Source organism: Oncorhynchus mykiss, unplaced genomic scaffold, assembly GCF_013265735.2.
Source record: "Oncorhynchus mykiss isolate Arlee unplaced genomic scaffold, USDA_OmykA_1.1 un_scaffold_856, whole genome shotgun sequence".
NCBI lineage: Eukaryota > Metazoa > Chordata > Actinopteri > Salmoniformes > Salmonidae > Oncorhynchus > Oncorhynchus mykiss.
Genome location: NW_023494303.1, coordinates 1 through 17,500, shown reverse-complemented (window position 1 = coordinate 17,500; position 17,500 = coordinate 1). Strand labels below are relative to the sequence as shown.

At 46.7% G+C, this 17,500-nt stretch overlaps 1 long non-coding RNA gene and 1 pseudogene across 2 annotated transcripts; both read left to right on the top strand.

Moving 5' to 3' along the window:
• The window catches only part of LOC118963337, a 30,072-nt pseudogene extending 15,069 nt beyond the window's left edge, over nt 1–15,003 (top strand).
• Nucleotides 15,004–15,058: 55 nt separating this feature from the next.
• LOC118963338 lies at nt 15,059–16,184 on the top strand. Of its 2 annotated transcripts, none has more exons than XR_005050514.1 (4): nt 15,059–15,082; nt 15,504–15,602; nt 15,868–15,997; nt 16,074–16,184. It is a non-coding gene; the product is annotated as an uncharacterized LOC118963338 (long non-coding RNA). The 2 variants fall into 2 exon arrangements; XR_005050515.1 differs by lacking the exon at nt 15,059–15,082 and adding an exon at nt 15,096–15,127.
• The last annotated feature ends 1,316 nt before the right edge of the window (nt 16,185–17,500 follow it).

Below are 17,500 nucleotides of genomic sequence, written 5' to 3'. Positions count from 1 at the left end.
CCTCCTCCCCCCTTATGTTCCATGGAGTCCTCCGGTCCTCTGCCCCCCCTCCTCCCCCATGCGCCCCTCCACTCCCCGGCTGTGGTGGATCACCCACTGTCATCTTTAACTCCGGCCTGGCAGGTAAGGCTGTGTCTCTGTGTGTGTGTGTGTGTGTGTGTGTGTGTGTGTGTGTGTGTGTGTGTGTGTGTGTGTGTGTGTGTGTGTGTGTGTGTGTGTGTGTGTGTGTGTGTTTGTTTGAGCTGTGTGCCGCATGTATCAAAGAGAGATTTAAGAAGTGTACTTCTATAGTTATATAAGGATCTCCTGGTGTGAACACTAGGGATCTGCCTCCCTTTCTCGCTGGAGTTGATTCTGATTGGAGTATTCTGAACTACCACTTTTCTATACTGCCTGAGTTCTCTCTCTCTCTGGTTCTCTGTCTCTGATTCTAACGTTCTCTCTCTTGTTCTAATTCAATATTCTCTCGGGTTCTCTCCTCTGTTCTGCTCTCAGAGGGGTCACTCAAGCTGTTCTGTAGGTTCCCTCTGATCACACGCTTAGTACCTATCTCACACCTCTCTCCTTAGTACCTGTCTCACACCTCTCCTTAGTACCTGTCTCACGCCTCTCTCCTCAGTACCTGTCTCACATCTCTCCTTAGTACCTGTCTCACACCTCTCCTTAGTATCTGTCTCACACCTCTCCTTAGTACCTGTCTCACACCTCTCCTTAATGCCTGTCTCACATCTCTCCTTAGTACCTGTCTCACACCTCTTCTTAGTACCTGTCTCACGCCTCTCCTTAGTACCTGTCTCACACCTCTCCTTAGTACCTGTCTCACACCTCTCCTTAGTACCTGTCTCACGCATCTCCTTAGTACCTGTCTCACACCTCTCCTTAGTACCTGTCTCTCACCACCTCCTTAGTACCTGTCTCACACCTCTCCTTAGTACCTGTCTCATGCCCCTCTCCTTAGTACCTGTCTCACACCTCTCCTTAGTATTTGTCTCACGCCTCTCTCCTCAGTACCTGTTTCACACCTCTCCTTAGTATCTGTCTCACACCTCTCCTTAGTACCTGTCTCACGCCTCTCTCCTTAGTACCTGTCTCACACGTCTCCGTAGTACCTGTCTTACACCTCTCCTTAGTACCTGTCTCACACCTCTCCTTAGTACCTGTCTCTCACCACCTCCTTAGTACCTGTCTCACACCTCTCCGTAGTACCTGTCTCATGCCCCTCTCCTTAGTACCTGTCTCACACCTCTCCTTAGTATTTGTCTCACGCCTCTCTCCTCAGTACCTGTTTCACACCTCTCCTTAGTATCTGTCTCACACCTCTCCTTAGTACCTGTCTCACGCCTCTCTCCTTAGTACCTGTCTCACACGTCTCCGTAGTACCTGTCTTACACCTCTCCTTAGTACCTGTTTCACACCTCTCCTTAGTACCTGTCTCACACGTCTCCGTAATACCTGTGTTACACCTCTCCTTAGTACCTGTTTCACACCTCTCCTTAGTACCTGTCTCACACCTCTCCTTAGTACCTGTCTCACGCCTCTCTCCGTAGTACCTGTCTCACACCTCTCATTAGTACCTGTCTCACGCCTCTCTCCGTAGTACCTGTCTCACACCTCTCCTTAGTACCTGTCTCACACCTCTCCTTAGTACCTGTCTTACACCTCTCCTTAGTACTTGTCTCATACCTGTCTGTTCCATACATCTCTCATAATGGTACACCTCCTCAGTACCTGTCTCACACCTCTCCTTAGTACCTGTCTCACACCTCTCCTTAGTACTTGTCTCATACCTGTCTGTTCCATACATCTCTCATAATGGTACACCTCCTCAGTACCTCTCTCATACCTGTGTTATTCTGTGTCGTGTGGTGAGGTGATGTCTTGTCATGTGATCATGTTGTATGACTATGTGATGAGGTGATGTCTTGTCATGTGATCATGTTGTGTGATTATGTGATGAGGTGATGTCTTGTCATGTGATCATGTTGTGTGATTATGTGATGAGGCGATGTCATGTGATGAGGCGATGTCTTGTCATGTGATCATGTTGTGTGATTATGTGGTGAGGCGATGTCTTGTCATGTGATCATGTTGTGTGATTATGTGGTGAGGCGATGTCTTGTCATGTGATCATGTTGTGTTCACATTTTACTCTGCTGCTGCTGATGCTTTTCCTTCTCTTTCTCTCTTCCTTTGTTTATCTCCTCCCACTCTCTCTCTTCCTCCTCTCTTCTCTCTCCCTTCCATTCCCTCCTCCTCTTTCTCTCTCTCTCTTCCTTACCTTCCCTCCTCCTCCTCTCTCTCCCTTCCCTTCCTCCTCCTCCTCTCTCTCTTCCTTCCATTCCCCTCCTCCTTCTCTCTCTTCCTTCCATTCCCTCCTCCTCCTTCTCTCTCTCTTCCTTCCTTCCCTCCTCCTTCTCTCTCTTCCTTCCTGTCTCCCTCCTACTCTCCTTCCGTTCCTTCCTCCTCCTTCTCTCTTCCTTCCATTCCCTCCTCCTCCTCTCTCTCTTCCTTCCATTCCCTCCTCCTCCTCTCTCTCTTCCTTCCGTTCCCTCCTCCTCCTCTCTCTCTTCCTTCCATTCCCTCCTCCTCCTCCTCTCTCTTCCTTCCATTCCCTCCTCCTCCTCCTCTCTCTCTTCCTTCCATTCCCTCCTCCTCCTCCTCTCTCTTCCTTCCATTCCCTCCTCCTCCTCTCTCTCTTCCTTCCATTCCCTCCTCCTCCTCCTCTCTCTTCCTTCCATTCCCTCCTCCTCCTCCTCTCTCTTCCTTCCATTCCCTCCTCCTCCTCCTCTCTCTTCCTTCCATTCCCTCCTCCTCCTCCTCTCTCTTCCTTCCATTCCCTCCTCCTCCTCCTCTCTCTTCCTTCCATTCCCTCCTCCTCCTCCTCTCTCTTCCTTCCATTCCCTCCTCCTCCTCCTCCTCTCTCTCTTCCATTCCCTCCTCCTTCTCCTCTCTCTCTTCCTTCCATTCCCTCCTCCTCCTCCTCTCTCTCTTCCATTCCCTCCTCCTCTCCTCTCTCTCTTCCTTCCATTCCCTCCTCCTCCTCCTCTCTCTCTTCCTTCCATTCCCTCCTCCTCCTCCTCTCTCTTCCTTCCATTCCCTCCTCCTCCTCCTCTCTCTTCCTTCCATTCCCTCCTCCTCCTCCTCTCTCTTCCTTCCATTCCCTCCTCCTCCTCCTCTCTCTTCCTTCCATTCCCTCCTCCTCTCCTCTCTCTCTTCCTTCCATTCCCTCCTCCTCCTCCTCTCTCTCTTCCTTCCATTCCTCCTCCTCCTCCTCTCTCTCTTCCTTCCATTCCCTCCTCCTCCTCCTCTCTCTTCCTTCCATTCCCTCCTCCTCCTCCTCTCTCTCTCCTTCCATTCCCTCCTCCTCCTCCTCTCTCTTCCTTCCATTCCCTCCTCCTCCTCCTCTCTCTTCCTTCCATTCCCTCCTCCTCTCCTCTCTCTCTTCCTTCCATTCCCTCCTCCTCCTCCTCTCTCTTCCTTCCATTCCCTCCTCCTCCTCCTCTCTCTCTTCCTTCCATTCCCTCCTCCTCCTCCTCTCTCTTCCTTCCATTCCCTCCTCCTCCTCCTCTCTCTTCCTTCCATTCCCTCCTCCTCCTCCTCTCTCTCCTTCCATTCCCTCCTCCTTCTCCTCTCTCTCTTCCTTCCATTCCCTCCTCCTCCTCCTCTCTCTCTTCCTTCCATTCCCTCCTCCTCCTCCTCTCTCTTCCTTCCATTCCCTCCTCCTCCTCCTCTCTCTCTTCCTTCCATTCCCTCCTCCTCCTCTCTCTCTTCCTTCCATTCCCTCCTCCTCCTCCTCTCTCTTCCTTCCATTCCCTCCTCCTCCTCCTCTCTCTTCCTTCCATTCCCTCCTCCTCCTCTCTCTCTTCCTTCCATTCCCTCCTCCTCCTCCTCTCTCTTCCTTCCATTCCCTCCTCCTCCTCTCTCTCTTCCTTCCATTCCCTCCTCCTCCTCTCTCTCTTCCTTCCATTCCCTCCTCCTCCTCTCTCTCTTCCTTCCATTCCCTCCTCCTCCTCTCTCTCTTCCTTCCATTCCCTCCTCCTCCTCTCTCTCTTCCTTCCGTTCCCTCCTCCTCCTCTCTCTCTTCCTTCCATTCCCTCCTCCTCCTCTCTCTCTTCCTTCCATTCCCTCCTCCTCCTCTCTCTCTTCCTTCCATTCCCTCCTCCTCCTCTCTCTCTTCCTTCCATTCCCTCCTCCTCCTCTCTCTCTTCCTTCCATTCCCTCCTCCTCCTCTCTCTCTTCCTTCCATTCCCTCCTCCTCCTCTCTCTCTTCCTTCCATTCCCTCCTCCTCCTCTCTCTCTTCCTTCCATTCCCTCCTCCTCCTCTCTCTCTTCCTTCCATTCCCTCCTCCTCCTCTCTCTCTTCCTTCCATTCCCTCCTCCTCCTCTCTCTCTTCCTTCCATTCCTCCTCCTCCTCTCTCTCTTCCTTCCGTTCCCTCCTCCTCCTCTCTCTCTTCCTTCCATTCCTCTCCTCCTCCTCTCTCTCTTCCTTCCATTCCCTCCTCCTCCTCTCTCTTCCTTCCATTCCCTCCTCCTCCTCCTCTCTCTTCCTTCCATTCCCTCCTCCTCTCCTCTCTCTCTTCCTTCCATTCCCTCCTCCTCCTCCTCTCTCTTCCTTCCATTCCCTCCTCCTCCTCCTCTCTCTTCCTTCCATTCCCTCCTCCTCCTCCTCTCTCTTCCTTCCATTCCCTCCTCCTCCTCTCTCTCTCTTCCATTCCTCCTCCTCCTCTCTCTCTCTTCCATTCCCTCCTCCTCCCTCTCTCTCTTCCTTCCATTCCCTCCTCCTCCTCCTCTCTCTTCCTTCCATTCCCTCCTCCTCCTCCTCTCTCTCTTCCTTCCATTCCCTCCTCCTCCTCTCTCTCTTCCTTCCATTCCCTCCTCCTCCTCCTCTCTCTTCCTTCCATTCCCTCCTCCTCCTCTCTCTCTTCCTTCCATTCCCTCCTCCTCCTCTCTCTCTTCCTTCCATTCCCTCCTCCTCCTCTCTCTCTTCCTTCCATTCCCTCCTCCTCCTCTCTCTCTTCCTTCCATTCCCTCCTCCTCCTCTCTCTCTTCCTTCCATTCCCTCCTCCTCCTCTCTCTCTTCCTTCCATTCCCTCCTCCTCCTCTCTCTCTTCCTTCCATTCCCTCCTCCTCCTCTCTCTCTTCCTTCCATTCCCTCCTCCTCCTCTCTCTCTTCCTTCCATTCCCTCCTCCTCCTCTCTCTCTTCCTTCCGTTCCCTCCTCCTCCTCTCTCTCTTCCTTCCATTCCCTCCTCCTCCTCTCTCTCTTCCTTCCATTCCCTCCTCCTCCTCTCTCTCTTCCTTCCATTCCCTCCTCCTCCTCTCTCTCTTCCTTCCATTCCCTCCTCCTCCTCCTCTCTCTTTCCTTCCATTCCCTCCTCCTCCTCTCTCTCTTCCTTCCATTCCCTCCTCCTCCTCTCTCTCTTCCTTCCATTCCCTCCTCCTCCTCTCTCTCTTCCTTCCATTTCCCTCCTCCTCTCCTCTCTCTCTCCTTCCATTCTCTCCTCCTCCTCTCTCTCTTCCTTCCGTTCCCTCCTCCTCCTCTCTCTTCCTTCCATTCCCTCCTCCTCCTCTCTCTCTTCCTTCCATTCCCTCCTCCTCCTCCTCTCTCTTCCTTCCATTCTCTCCTCCTCCTCTCTCTCTTCCTTCCATTCCCTCCTCCTCCTCTCTCTCTTCCTTCCATTCCCTCCTCCTCCTCTCTCTCTTCCTTCCATTCCCTCCTCCTCCTCCTCTCTCTCTTCCTTCCATTCCCTCCTCCTCCTTCTCCTCCTTCTCTGTCTCTTTTTAGCTGTGAAGATTAAGAAGCCTATCCAGACTAAGTTCCGTATGCCAGTGTTTAACTGGGTGGCCCTAAAACCAAGTCAGATCAACGGAACTGTCTTCAACGACATAGACGATGAAAGGATTCTTCAGGTACAAACACACACACACACACACACACACACACACGCATTTGCCTCAGTACAATGTGTGCAACATACACTACATGACCAAAAGTATGTGGACACCTGCTCGTTGAACATCTCATTCCAAAATTAATATGGAGTTGGTCCCCCTTTGCTGCTATAACAGCCTCCACTCTTCTGGGAAGGCTTTCAACTAGATGTTGGAACATTGTTGCGGGGACTTGTTTCCATTCAGCCACAAGAGCATTAGTGAGGTCGGGCACTATTTGTGCACGGGGGCATTGTTATGCTGAAACAGGAAAGGGCCTTCCCCAAACTGTTGCCACAAAGTTGGAAGCACAGAATAGTCTAGAATATCATTGTATGCTGTAGCGTTAAGATTTCCCTTGACTGGAACTAGCGGGTCTAGCCCGAACCATGAAAAACAGCCCCAGAACATTATTCCTCCTCCACCAAACTATGCATTGGGGTAGGTAGCGTTCTCCTGGCATCCGCCAAACCCAGACTGCAAGATGGTGAAGCGTGATTCATCACTCCAGAGAATGCGTTTCCACTGATCTGTCACCACTTGGTGGTCCCGTTCTGTGAGCTTGTGTGGCCTACCACTTCGTGGCTGAGCCGTTGTTGCTCCTAGACGTTTCCACTTCACAATAACATCACTTACAGACACCGGGGCAGCTCTAGCAGGGTAGAAATTTGACGAACTGAGTTGTTGGAAAGGTGGCATCCTATGATGGTGCCATGTTGAACATCACTGAGCTCTTCAGTAAGGCCATTCTACTGACAATGTTTGTCTATAGAGATTGCATGGATGTGTGCTCAATTTTATACCCCCGTCAGCAATGGGTGTGGCTGAAATAGCCAAATCCACTAATTTGAAGGTGTGTCAACATACTTTTGTATTTACAGTGTATGTGTGTGTGTTCTCTGTCCTCTCCAGGAGCTGAATGTGGAGGAGTTTGAGGAGATGTTTAAGACCAAGGCCCAGGGGCCAGCGGTGGATGTGACTCTGAGCAGGCATAAGGCCCCTCAGAAGGGTCCCAACAGGGTGTCTCTGCTGGAGGCTAACAGAGCCAAGAACCTGGCCATCACCCTCCGCAAGGCTGCCAGGGGCCCGAACTCATCTGTCGGGCCATCCAGACGGTAAGTCCCCTCTAACCTCTGACCTTTAACGTTCTAGACTATATATTCCTAATATTATAGCTCTCTGTCTCCCCCTCTTTCTTCTCTCTCTCTCCAATTTCTCTGTCTCTCTCTCCTACTCTTTCTCTCAACCTCTCTCTTCCCCCTCTTTCTCCCTTCCCCCCCCTCTCTCTCCCCCTCTCTCCTACTCTTTCTCTCCCCCCTCTCTCTTCCCCCTCTTTCTCCCTCCCCCCCCCCCCCCCCCCCCCCCCCCCCCCCCCCCCCCCCCCCCCCCCCCCCCCCCCCCCCCCCCCCCCCCCCCCACCCCCCCCCCCCCCCCCCCCCCCCCCCCCCCCCCCCCCCCCCCCCCCCCCCCCCCCCCCCCCCCCCCCCCCCCCCCCCCCCCCCCCCCCCCCCCCCCCCCCCCCCCCCCCCCCCCCCCCCCCCCCCCCCCCCCCCCCCCCCCCCCCCCCCCCCCCCCCCCCCCCCCCCCCCCCCCCCCCCCCCCCCCCCCCCCCCCTCTCTCTCTCTCTCTCTGTCTCTCTCTCTGTAAGGTGTAAGTGCTTGATGTATCTGAAGTGTATAATGTGTGTATAATGTGTGTACTGGTATATAAACTGTGTGTGTTCTTTATAGGTTTGACATGCGTACTGTGCGTGTGGACTTTGTGGAGTGTCTGATGCGTTTCCTCCCCACTGAGGGCGAGGTGAAGATGCTACGGCAGTACGAGAGGGACAGAAAGCCTGTGGACGCACTGAGCGATGAGGACCGCTTCATGTTGCAGTTCAGCCGCATAGAGAGACTGGCCCAACGCATGTCCATCATCACCTTCATGGGCAACTTCCAGGACAACATACAGATGCTCACACCGGTAGACACGCACACACACACACACACACACACACACACACACACACACACACACACACACACACACACACACACACACACACACACACACACACACACACACACACATATATGTATTACTATACTTGTGATGACTTTTGAGGACCAACAATTGATTCCCATTAAAAGTCATATTTTCCCTAACCTTAACCCCAAACCTAACCCTAAACCTAACCCCTAATTCTAACCCCAAACCTAACCCCAAACCTAACCCTAAACCTAACCCCTAATTCTAACCCTAAACCTAACCCCTAATTCTAACCCTAAACCTAACCCCTAATTCTAACCCTAAACCTAACCCTAAACCTAACCCCTAATTCTAACCCTAAACCTAACCCTAAACCTAACCCCTAATTCTAACCCTAAACCTAACCCCTAATTCTAACCCTAAACCTAACCTAACCCCTAATTCTAACCCTAAACCTAACCTAAACCTAACCCCTAATTCTAACCCTAAAACCTAACCCCTAAACCTAACCCCTAATTCTAACCTAACCCTAATTCTAACCCTAACCTAACCCTAATTCTAACCCTAAACCTAACCCTAATTCTAACCCTAAACCTAACCTAAAACCTAACCCCTAATTCTAACCCTAAACCTAACCCCTAATTCTAACCCTAAACCTAACCCCTAATTCTAACCCTAAACCTAAACCCCTAATTCTAACCCTAAACCTAACCCCTAATTCTAACCGTAAACCTAACCCCTAATTCTAAACCTAAACCTAACCCCTAATTCTAACCCTAAACCTAACCCCTAATTCTAACCCTAAACCTAACCTCTAATTCTAACCCTAAACCTAACCTCTAATTCTAACCCTAAACCTAACCCCTAACCTTAACCCAAACCTAACCCTAAACCTAAACCCTAATTCTAACCCTAAACCTAACCCCTAATTCTAACCCTAAACCTAACCCCTAATTCTAACCCTAAACCTAACCCCTAATTCTAACCCTAAACCTAACCTCTAATTCTAACCCTAAACCTAAACTCTAATTCTAACCCTAAACCTAACCCCTAATTCTAACCCCAAACCTACCCCCTAATTCTAACCCTAAACCTAACCCCTAATTCTAACCCTAAACCTAACCCCTAATTCTAACCCTAAACCTAACCCCTAATTATAACCCTAAACCTAACCTCTAATTCTAACCCTAAACCTAACCTCTAATTCTAACCCTAAACCTAACCCCTAATTCTAACCCTAAACCTAACCCCTAATTCTAACCCTAAACCTAACCTCTAATTCTAACCTTAAACCTAACCTCTAATTCTAACCCTAAACCTAACCTCTAATTCTAACCCTAAACCTAACCTCTAATTCTAACCCTAAACCTAACCCCTAAGCCTAAAAAAGCCTTTTTCATTTTTATGACCGGCCAAATGTCCTCACCTGTCCTAATTCTATTTGGTTTACTGTTCTCCTTGGTTTACTCTTCTCCTTGGTTTACTGTTCTCCTTGGTTTACTGTTCTCCTTGGTTTACTGTTCTCCTTGGTTTACTGTTCTCCTTGGTTTACTATTCTCCTTGGTTTACTATTCTCCTTGGTTTACTGTTTTCCTTGGTTTACTGTTCTCCTTGCTTTACTGTTCTCCTTGGTTTACTATTCTCCTTGGTTTACTGTTCTCCTTGGTTTACTGTTCTCCTTGGTTTACTATTCTCCTTGGTTTACTATTCTCCTTGGTTTACTATTCTCCTTGGTTTACTGTTCTCCTTGGTTTACTATTCTCCTTGGTTTACTATTCTCCTTGGTTTACTATTCTCCTTGGTTTACTGTTCTCCTTGGTTTACTGTTCTCCTTGGTTTACTATTCTCCTTGGTTTACTATTCTCCTTGGTTTACTGTTCTCCTTGGTTTACTGTTCTCCTTGGTTTACTATTCTCCTTGGTTTACTATTCTCCTTGGTTTACTGTTCTCCTTGGTTTACTGTTCTCCTTTGTTTACTATACTCCTTGGTTTACTATTCTCCTTGGTTTACTATTCTCCTTGGTCCACAAGTAAAACGACAAACACACACACACACACACACACACACACACACACACACACACACACACACACACACACAGTGATATACTCTGTCTGAACACACATACTGTTGCAGGTCCACTCATAACACACATAACATAATAACATTCTATAATAACTGGATTGTTGGTTTGGTTTCTGTCCAAAGCAACTCCACGCAATCATCGCTGCTTCTGTGTCCATCAAGTCCTCCCAGAAACTCAAGAAGATTCTAGAGGTGAGTGTGTTCTCTCTCTCTGTCTCTCTCTCTCGCTCTGTCTCGCTCTTTTTGTTTCTCTCTCTTTTAGTCTTTCTGTCTCTCTCTCTCTTTTTGGTCTCTCTCTGTCTCTGTCTTTGTCTCTCTCTCACTATCTCTCTCTCTCTCGCTTTTTGGTCTCTCTGTCGCTCTCTCTTTTTGGTCTATCTCTGTCTCTGTCTCTCTCTCTGTCTCTCTCTCTGTCTCTCTCTCTCTCTCTCTCTCTCTCTCTCTCTCTCTCTCTCTGTCTCTGTGTCTGTCTCTCTGTCTCTGTCTCTCTGTGTCTGTCTCTCTCTGTCTCTCTGTCTCTGTCTTTGTCTCTCTGTGTCTGTATCTCTCTCTCTGACTCTCTGTCTCTGTCTCTCTGTCTCTGTCTCTGTCTCAGTATCAGTGTTGTAACTGTGTGTGTGTTTCTCAGATTATCCTGGCTCTGGGGAACTATATGAACAGCAGTAAGAGAGGAGCGGTGTACGGATTCAAGCTGCAGAGTTTAGACCTGGTAAAACACACACACTACCCAACACTCTTTCTAATACACATTACCCAACACAGTATTTGTAATATGCACTACCCAACACACTCTTTCTAATACCTAATACACACTACCCAACACTCTTTCTAATACCTAGTACACACTACCAACACACTCTTTCTAATACCTAGTACACACTACCCAACACACTCTTTCTAATAACTAGTACACACTACCCAACACACTCTTTCTAATACACACTACCCAACACACTCTTTCTATGACCTAATACACACTACACAACACACTCTTTCTAATACCTAATACACACGACCCAACACACTCTTTCTATTACCTAATACACACGACCCAACACACTCTTTCTATTACTTAATACACAGTACACAACACACTCTTTCTATTACCTAATACACACTACACAACACACTCTTTCTAATACCTAATACACACGACCCAACACACTCTTTCTATTACCTAATACACACTACCAAACACACTCTTTCTATTACCTCATACACACTACCAAACACACTCTTTCTATTACCTAATACACACTACCCAACACTCTTTCTAATATCTAGTACACATTACCCAACACACTCTTTCTAATACACACTACCCAACACACTCTTTCTAATACCTAATACACACGACCCAACACACTCTTTCTATGACCTAATACACATTACCCAACACACTCTTTCTAATACACACTACCCAACACACTCTTTCTAATACCTAATACACACGACCCAACACACTCTTTCTATGACCTAATACACATTACCCAACACACTCTTTCTAATACACACTACCCAACACACTCTTTCTAATACCTAATACACACGACCCAACACACTCTTTCTATTACCTAATACACATTACCCAACACACTCTTTCTAATACACACTACCCAACACACTCTTTCTATTACTTAATATACACTACCCAACACTATCTTTCTTATACCTAATACACACTACACAACACTCCCTTTCTAATACCTAATACACACTACCCAACACTCTTTCTAGTACACACTACCAAACATACTCTTTCTATGACCTAATACACATTACCCAACACACTCTTTCTAGTACACACTACTCAACACACTCTTTCTATGACCTAATACACATTACCCAACACACTCTTTCTAGTACACACTACTCAACACACTCTTTCTATGACCTAATACACACTACACAACACACTCTTTCTAATACCTAATACACACTACCAAACACACTCTTTCTATTACCTAATACACACTACCCAACACACTCTTTCTAATACACACTACCCAACACACTTTTTCTATGACCTAATACACATTACCCAACACTCCCTTTCTAATACACACTACCCAACACACTCTTTCTAATACACACTACCAAACACACTCTTTCTATGACCTAATACACATTACCCAACACACTCTTTCTAGTACACACTACCCAACACACTCTTTCTATTACCTCATACACACTACCCAACACACTCTTTCTAATACACACTACACAACACACTCTTTCTATGACCTAATACACACTACACAACACACTCTTTCTAATACCTAATACACACGACCAACACACTCTTTCTATTACCTAATACACACTACCCAACACACTCTTTCTATTACCTCATACACACTACCCAACACTCCCTTTCTAATACACACTACCCAACACACTCTTTCTAATACACACTACCAAACACACTCTTTCTTATACCTAATACACACGACCCAACACACTCTTTCTAATACCTAGTACACACTACCCAACACACTCTTTCTAATACACACTACCCAACACACTCTTTCTATGACCTAATACGCACTACCCAACACACTCTTTCTATTACTTAATACACACTACCCAACACACTCTTTCTATGACCTAATACACACTACACAACACACTCTTTCTATGACCTAATACACACTACACAACACAGTCTTTCTAATACCTAATACACACGACCCAACACACTCTTTCTATTACCTAATACACACTACCCAACACACTCTTTTTATTACCTCATACACATTACCCAACACACTATTTTTAATACGCACTACCCAACACACTCTTTCTATTACCTAATACACACTACCCAACACACTCTTTCTATGACCTAATACACACTACCCAACACTCTTTCTAATATCTAGTACACATTACCCAACACACTCTTTCTAATACACACTACCCAACACACTCTTTCTATTACTTAATACACACTACCCAACACTCTTTCTAATATCTAGTACACATTACCCAACACACTCTTTCTAATACACATTACCCAACACACTCTTTCTATTACTTAATACACACTACCCAACACTATCTTTCTTATACCTAATACACACTACCCAACACTCTTTCTACTATCTAGTACACATTACCCAACACACTCTTTCTAATACACACTACCCAACACACTCTTTCTATTACTTAATACACACTACCCAACACTCTTTCTAATATCTAGTACACATTACCCAACACATTCTTTCTAATACACACAACCCAACACACTCTTTCTATTACCTAATATACACTACCCAACACTCTCTTTCTATTACCTCATACACACTACCAAACACCTCTTTCTATTACCTAATACACATTACCCAACACACTATTTCTATTACCTAATACACACTACCCAACACACTATTTTTAATACGCACTACCCAACACACACTTTCTATTACTTAATACACACTACCCAACACACTCTTTCTATTACCTAATACACAGTACCCAACACACTATTTTTAATACGCACTACCCCAACACACTCTTTCTATTACTTAATACACACTACCCAACACTATCTTTCTTATACCTAATAGACACTAACCAACACTCCCTTTCTAATACCTAATACACACTACCCAACACTCTTTCTAATACCTAATACACACTACCCAACACTCTTTCTAATACCTAATACACATTACCCAACACACACTTTCTATTACTTAATACACACTACCCAACACACTCTTTCTATTACCTAATACACATTACCCAACACACTATTTTTAATACGCACTACCCAACACACTCTTTCTATTACTTAATACACACTACCCAACACTATCTTTCTTATACCTAATAGACACTAACCAACACTCCCTTTCTAATACCTAATACACACTACCCAACACTCTTTCTAATACCTAATACACACTACCCAACACTCTTTCTAATACCTAATACACATTACCCAAACACACACTTTCTATTGCTTATACACACTACCCAACACACTCTTTCTATTACCTAATACACATTACCCAACACACTATTTTAATACGCACTACCCAACACACACTTTCTATTACCTAATACACACTACCCAACACTCTTTCTATTACCTAATACACATTACCCAACACACTATTTTTAATACGCACTACCCAACACACACTTTCTATTACTTAATACACACTACCCAACACTCTTTCTAATACCTAATACACACTACCCAACACTCTTTCTAATACCTAATACACACTACCCAACACACTCTTTCTAATACCCAGTACACACTACCCAACACACTCTTTCTTATATCTAATACCAACCTTCTGATTCTAACACACACCACCTAATATACATATGTTGTGATACGTAACACACACATAATAAGCTTGATTTACACTTTGAATGTCAAATACACACCAGAAGGTAATGTGTGTGTCCCTCCCAGCTGCTGGAGACTAAGACTACCGACAGAAAGCAGACCCTGCTGCCATTACATAGCCAACGTGGTGAGAGAGAAATACCCCGGAGTCGCTCTGTTCTACAATGAGCTGCACTATGTAGAGAAAGCTGCCGCAGGTGAGTGTGTGTCTGTTTGTCTTTGTGTGTGTCACAGTTATCTTCCTCTGCAGAACGTGGTGTGTGATATTAAGGAACTAACCTATTATATTGTGTGTGTGTGTGTGTCAGTGTCCCTGGAGAACGTGGTGTGTGACGTGAAGGAGTGTCAGCGTGGTATGGATCTGTCGTGGAGGGAATACAGCATGCACGGCCACAACCCACTCCTCAAGACTTCATCAGCAAACACGAGACTCGCCTGCAGAAATACAGGAGGACGCACACATCGCACAGGCAAGAAAACACACATTCACACACACACATTCATACACACACACACTCACGAACACACACAAGTACCTCAGATACATCAAAGTGTTATATGACCGTGGTGACCATGGTCCTCATAGTCCTGTTTTCTGATCCTGGTTGTGTTATGGTTCTCAGGATGCATTTGGACGATGCGGTGAAGCACTTTGGGGAGAGCTCTAAAACCATGCCTCCCTCTGTCTTCTTCCCTGTGTTGTACGATTCATCAAAGCCTACAGGGTGAGCAGAATGTGTGTGTTTGTACGATTCATCAAAGCCTACAGGGTGAGCAGAATGTGTGTGTTTGTACGATTCATCAAAGCCTACAGGGTGAGCAGAATGGTGTGTTTGTACGATTCATCAAAGCCTACAGGGTGAGCAGAATGTGTGTGTTTGTACGATTCATCAAAGCCTACAGGGTGAGCAGAATGTGTGTGTTTGTACGATTCATCAAAGCCTACAGGGGTGAGCAGAATGTGTGTGTTTGTACGATTCATCAAAGCCTACAGGTGAGCAGAATGTGTGTGTTGTACGATTCATCAAAGCCTACAGGGTGAGCAGAATGTGTGTGTTTGTGTGCGTGCGTGCGTGCGTAGCAACAGTATACACAAAGACATGAGTCAAAGTTGAACTTAATGTGTGTGTGTGTGTGTGTGTGTAGCTGGCGGAGGAGGAGAATGAGCAGAGGAGGAGGCAAGAGCAGGCGCTGATAGAGAAGCTGGAGCAGGAGGAGCTGCAACAGGAGCAGGAGGCGCCTAAGGTACAGCCCCGTTACCATGGAGACAGGCCTGCCGGTCTGTCGCCATGGATATGACAGTATCACCTTGACTTCACAGATCCAGTGTCTGTTCTGTGGAATGGAAGGACTGATGTTTCTCGTTCCCTCTCTTTATCGCTCCCCATCTTTCCTTCTCTACTCCTCACACATACATTGATTCACCAACACATATCTACTTTATTTCTACCTCTCTCACAAACACACACACACACACCACACACACACACACACACACACACACACACAGTCCCCGTCCAACCGTCCAAAGCAGCGGCAGCAGGAGTCCCTGATCACAGAACTGAGGAGGCGACAGGGCGGTAAAGACAGCAGACATGTCTACGAGGGCAAAGATGGAGCTATAGAGGACATCATTACAGGTACGCACACTCACACTCACACACACACACACTGTAGTTTAGTGCTGTGTTTTGATTGGCTGTTTTTTGTCTGCAGTGCTGAAGACCGTCCCTTTCACTGCCAGGACGGCCAAACGCAGCTCTCGCTTCTTCTGTGATCCCACCCACACTGAATAACACTGCTAAAACTCTCAGAGAGAGAGAGAGAAATACAGGGTAGAGGGGAGGGAGAGGGGTGAGGGAAAGCTAGGTGGGAGAGATAAAGGGGAATAACAATGAGATAGAGAGAGGAGAGAAGCGTGGGGAAAAAGAGAGGCAGTTAGAGAGAGGGGGGAGGGAGGGGGTGAGAGAAAGCGAGAGATTGACCCGGTCTCAGAAGTAGTGACTCTACCAGAGAGAAGCTGAACTCTGAACTCTATAGCAAGACAGACATCAAGATTACCTGTGACCTCACCTGTCTGGTCTGACATCACTGCCCCCCCCCCATCCCCTCTGTGTTACTTACACATGTTATGAAGCTTCTTTGCTGATTATAACTGTTTAAACCCTCCCATAACCCTGGACTGTAGCCCTGGAATCAACCTGCAACCCACCATGCACTTGACTTTCTGCCCTCTAAACCCGAAGACTGTTGAAAGGGGTCGGGTAGAGGGGAGGAACTTGATACGCGATGACAGTGACTGGACATTTAGTAGCAACACAGTCTGGTCATTAATAGCTACATAGCATTTCCAGTTTATCAGTTAATAGCAGACATGACAAGCAAAACAGAACAGCAAAAATAAACAGTTGTTTTTTTGTCCAATAGTATTAGTGATGTACAGTATGTGTCTCTAAAGCTGTGTGATGATGTCAGCAAATGACATGATCGCTGTCATAGGATATTGAGAAGGGAGGGGGAGAAGTTTGAAGAGTTTCTTGTGAACATTCCAACCAATTCTAATTGATAACGACATCACAAAGGGTTCTTAACCACTCCTATCCAGCTGTAAGATGCCAGAACTGAACACTGAGAATAGTGTTCGAAAAGCTCACTCCTACAAGGTTCCCTCTTCTCCGTCTGCTGCTGTGTGACAGTGAAACGTTGTACAGCGCTCGCTACGTTCACTACATTGACTATGTTTACTATTTACTACCTTTAATACTTTAACCTCCAACAGGGTTTTTCAAAGCTCAGGCCTCCAGTTCCTCAGTCCTGCTGGTTTCCTTCTCCCTGGCACTTGATTGATCGTTTAATGTTACTGATAATGATTGGCTGCACAGTGAACACACACACCTGGTTTCCCAGGTAGAAATCGTCTCTGATTAAAAGAGAAGTATGAAAACCAGTAGACACTGTGGCCCTCGAGGACAGGAGTTGATACCCCATACTACCCTAAAATAAAGGTCCCTGTCTATCCTTGCCTGACCATCCAAAAGTCCCAGTCTGTTTCTGCTTTATAGCCAACTGACTCCTTTTTGTGATCTTGTCAAGGTGAAGGTAAAGGATGTAGTGTTCTGAATGCAGAAAGTCTGGCACCTAGG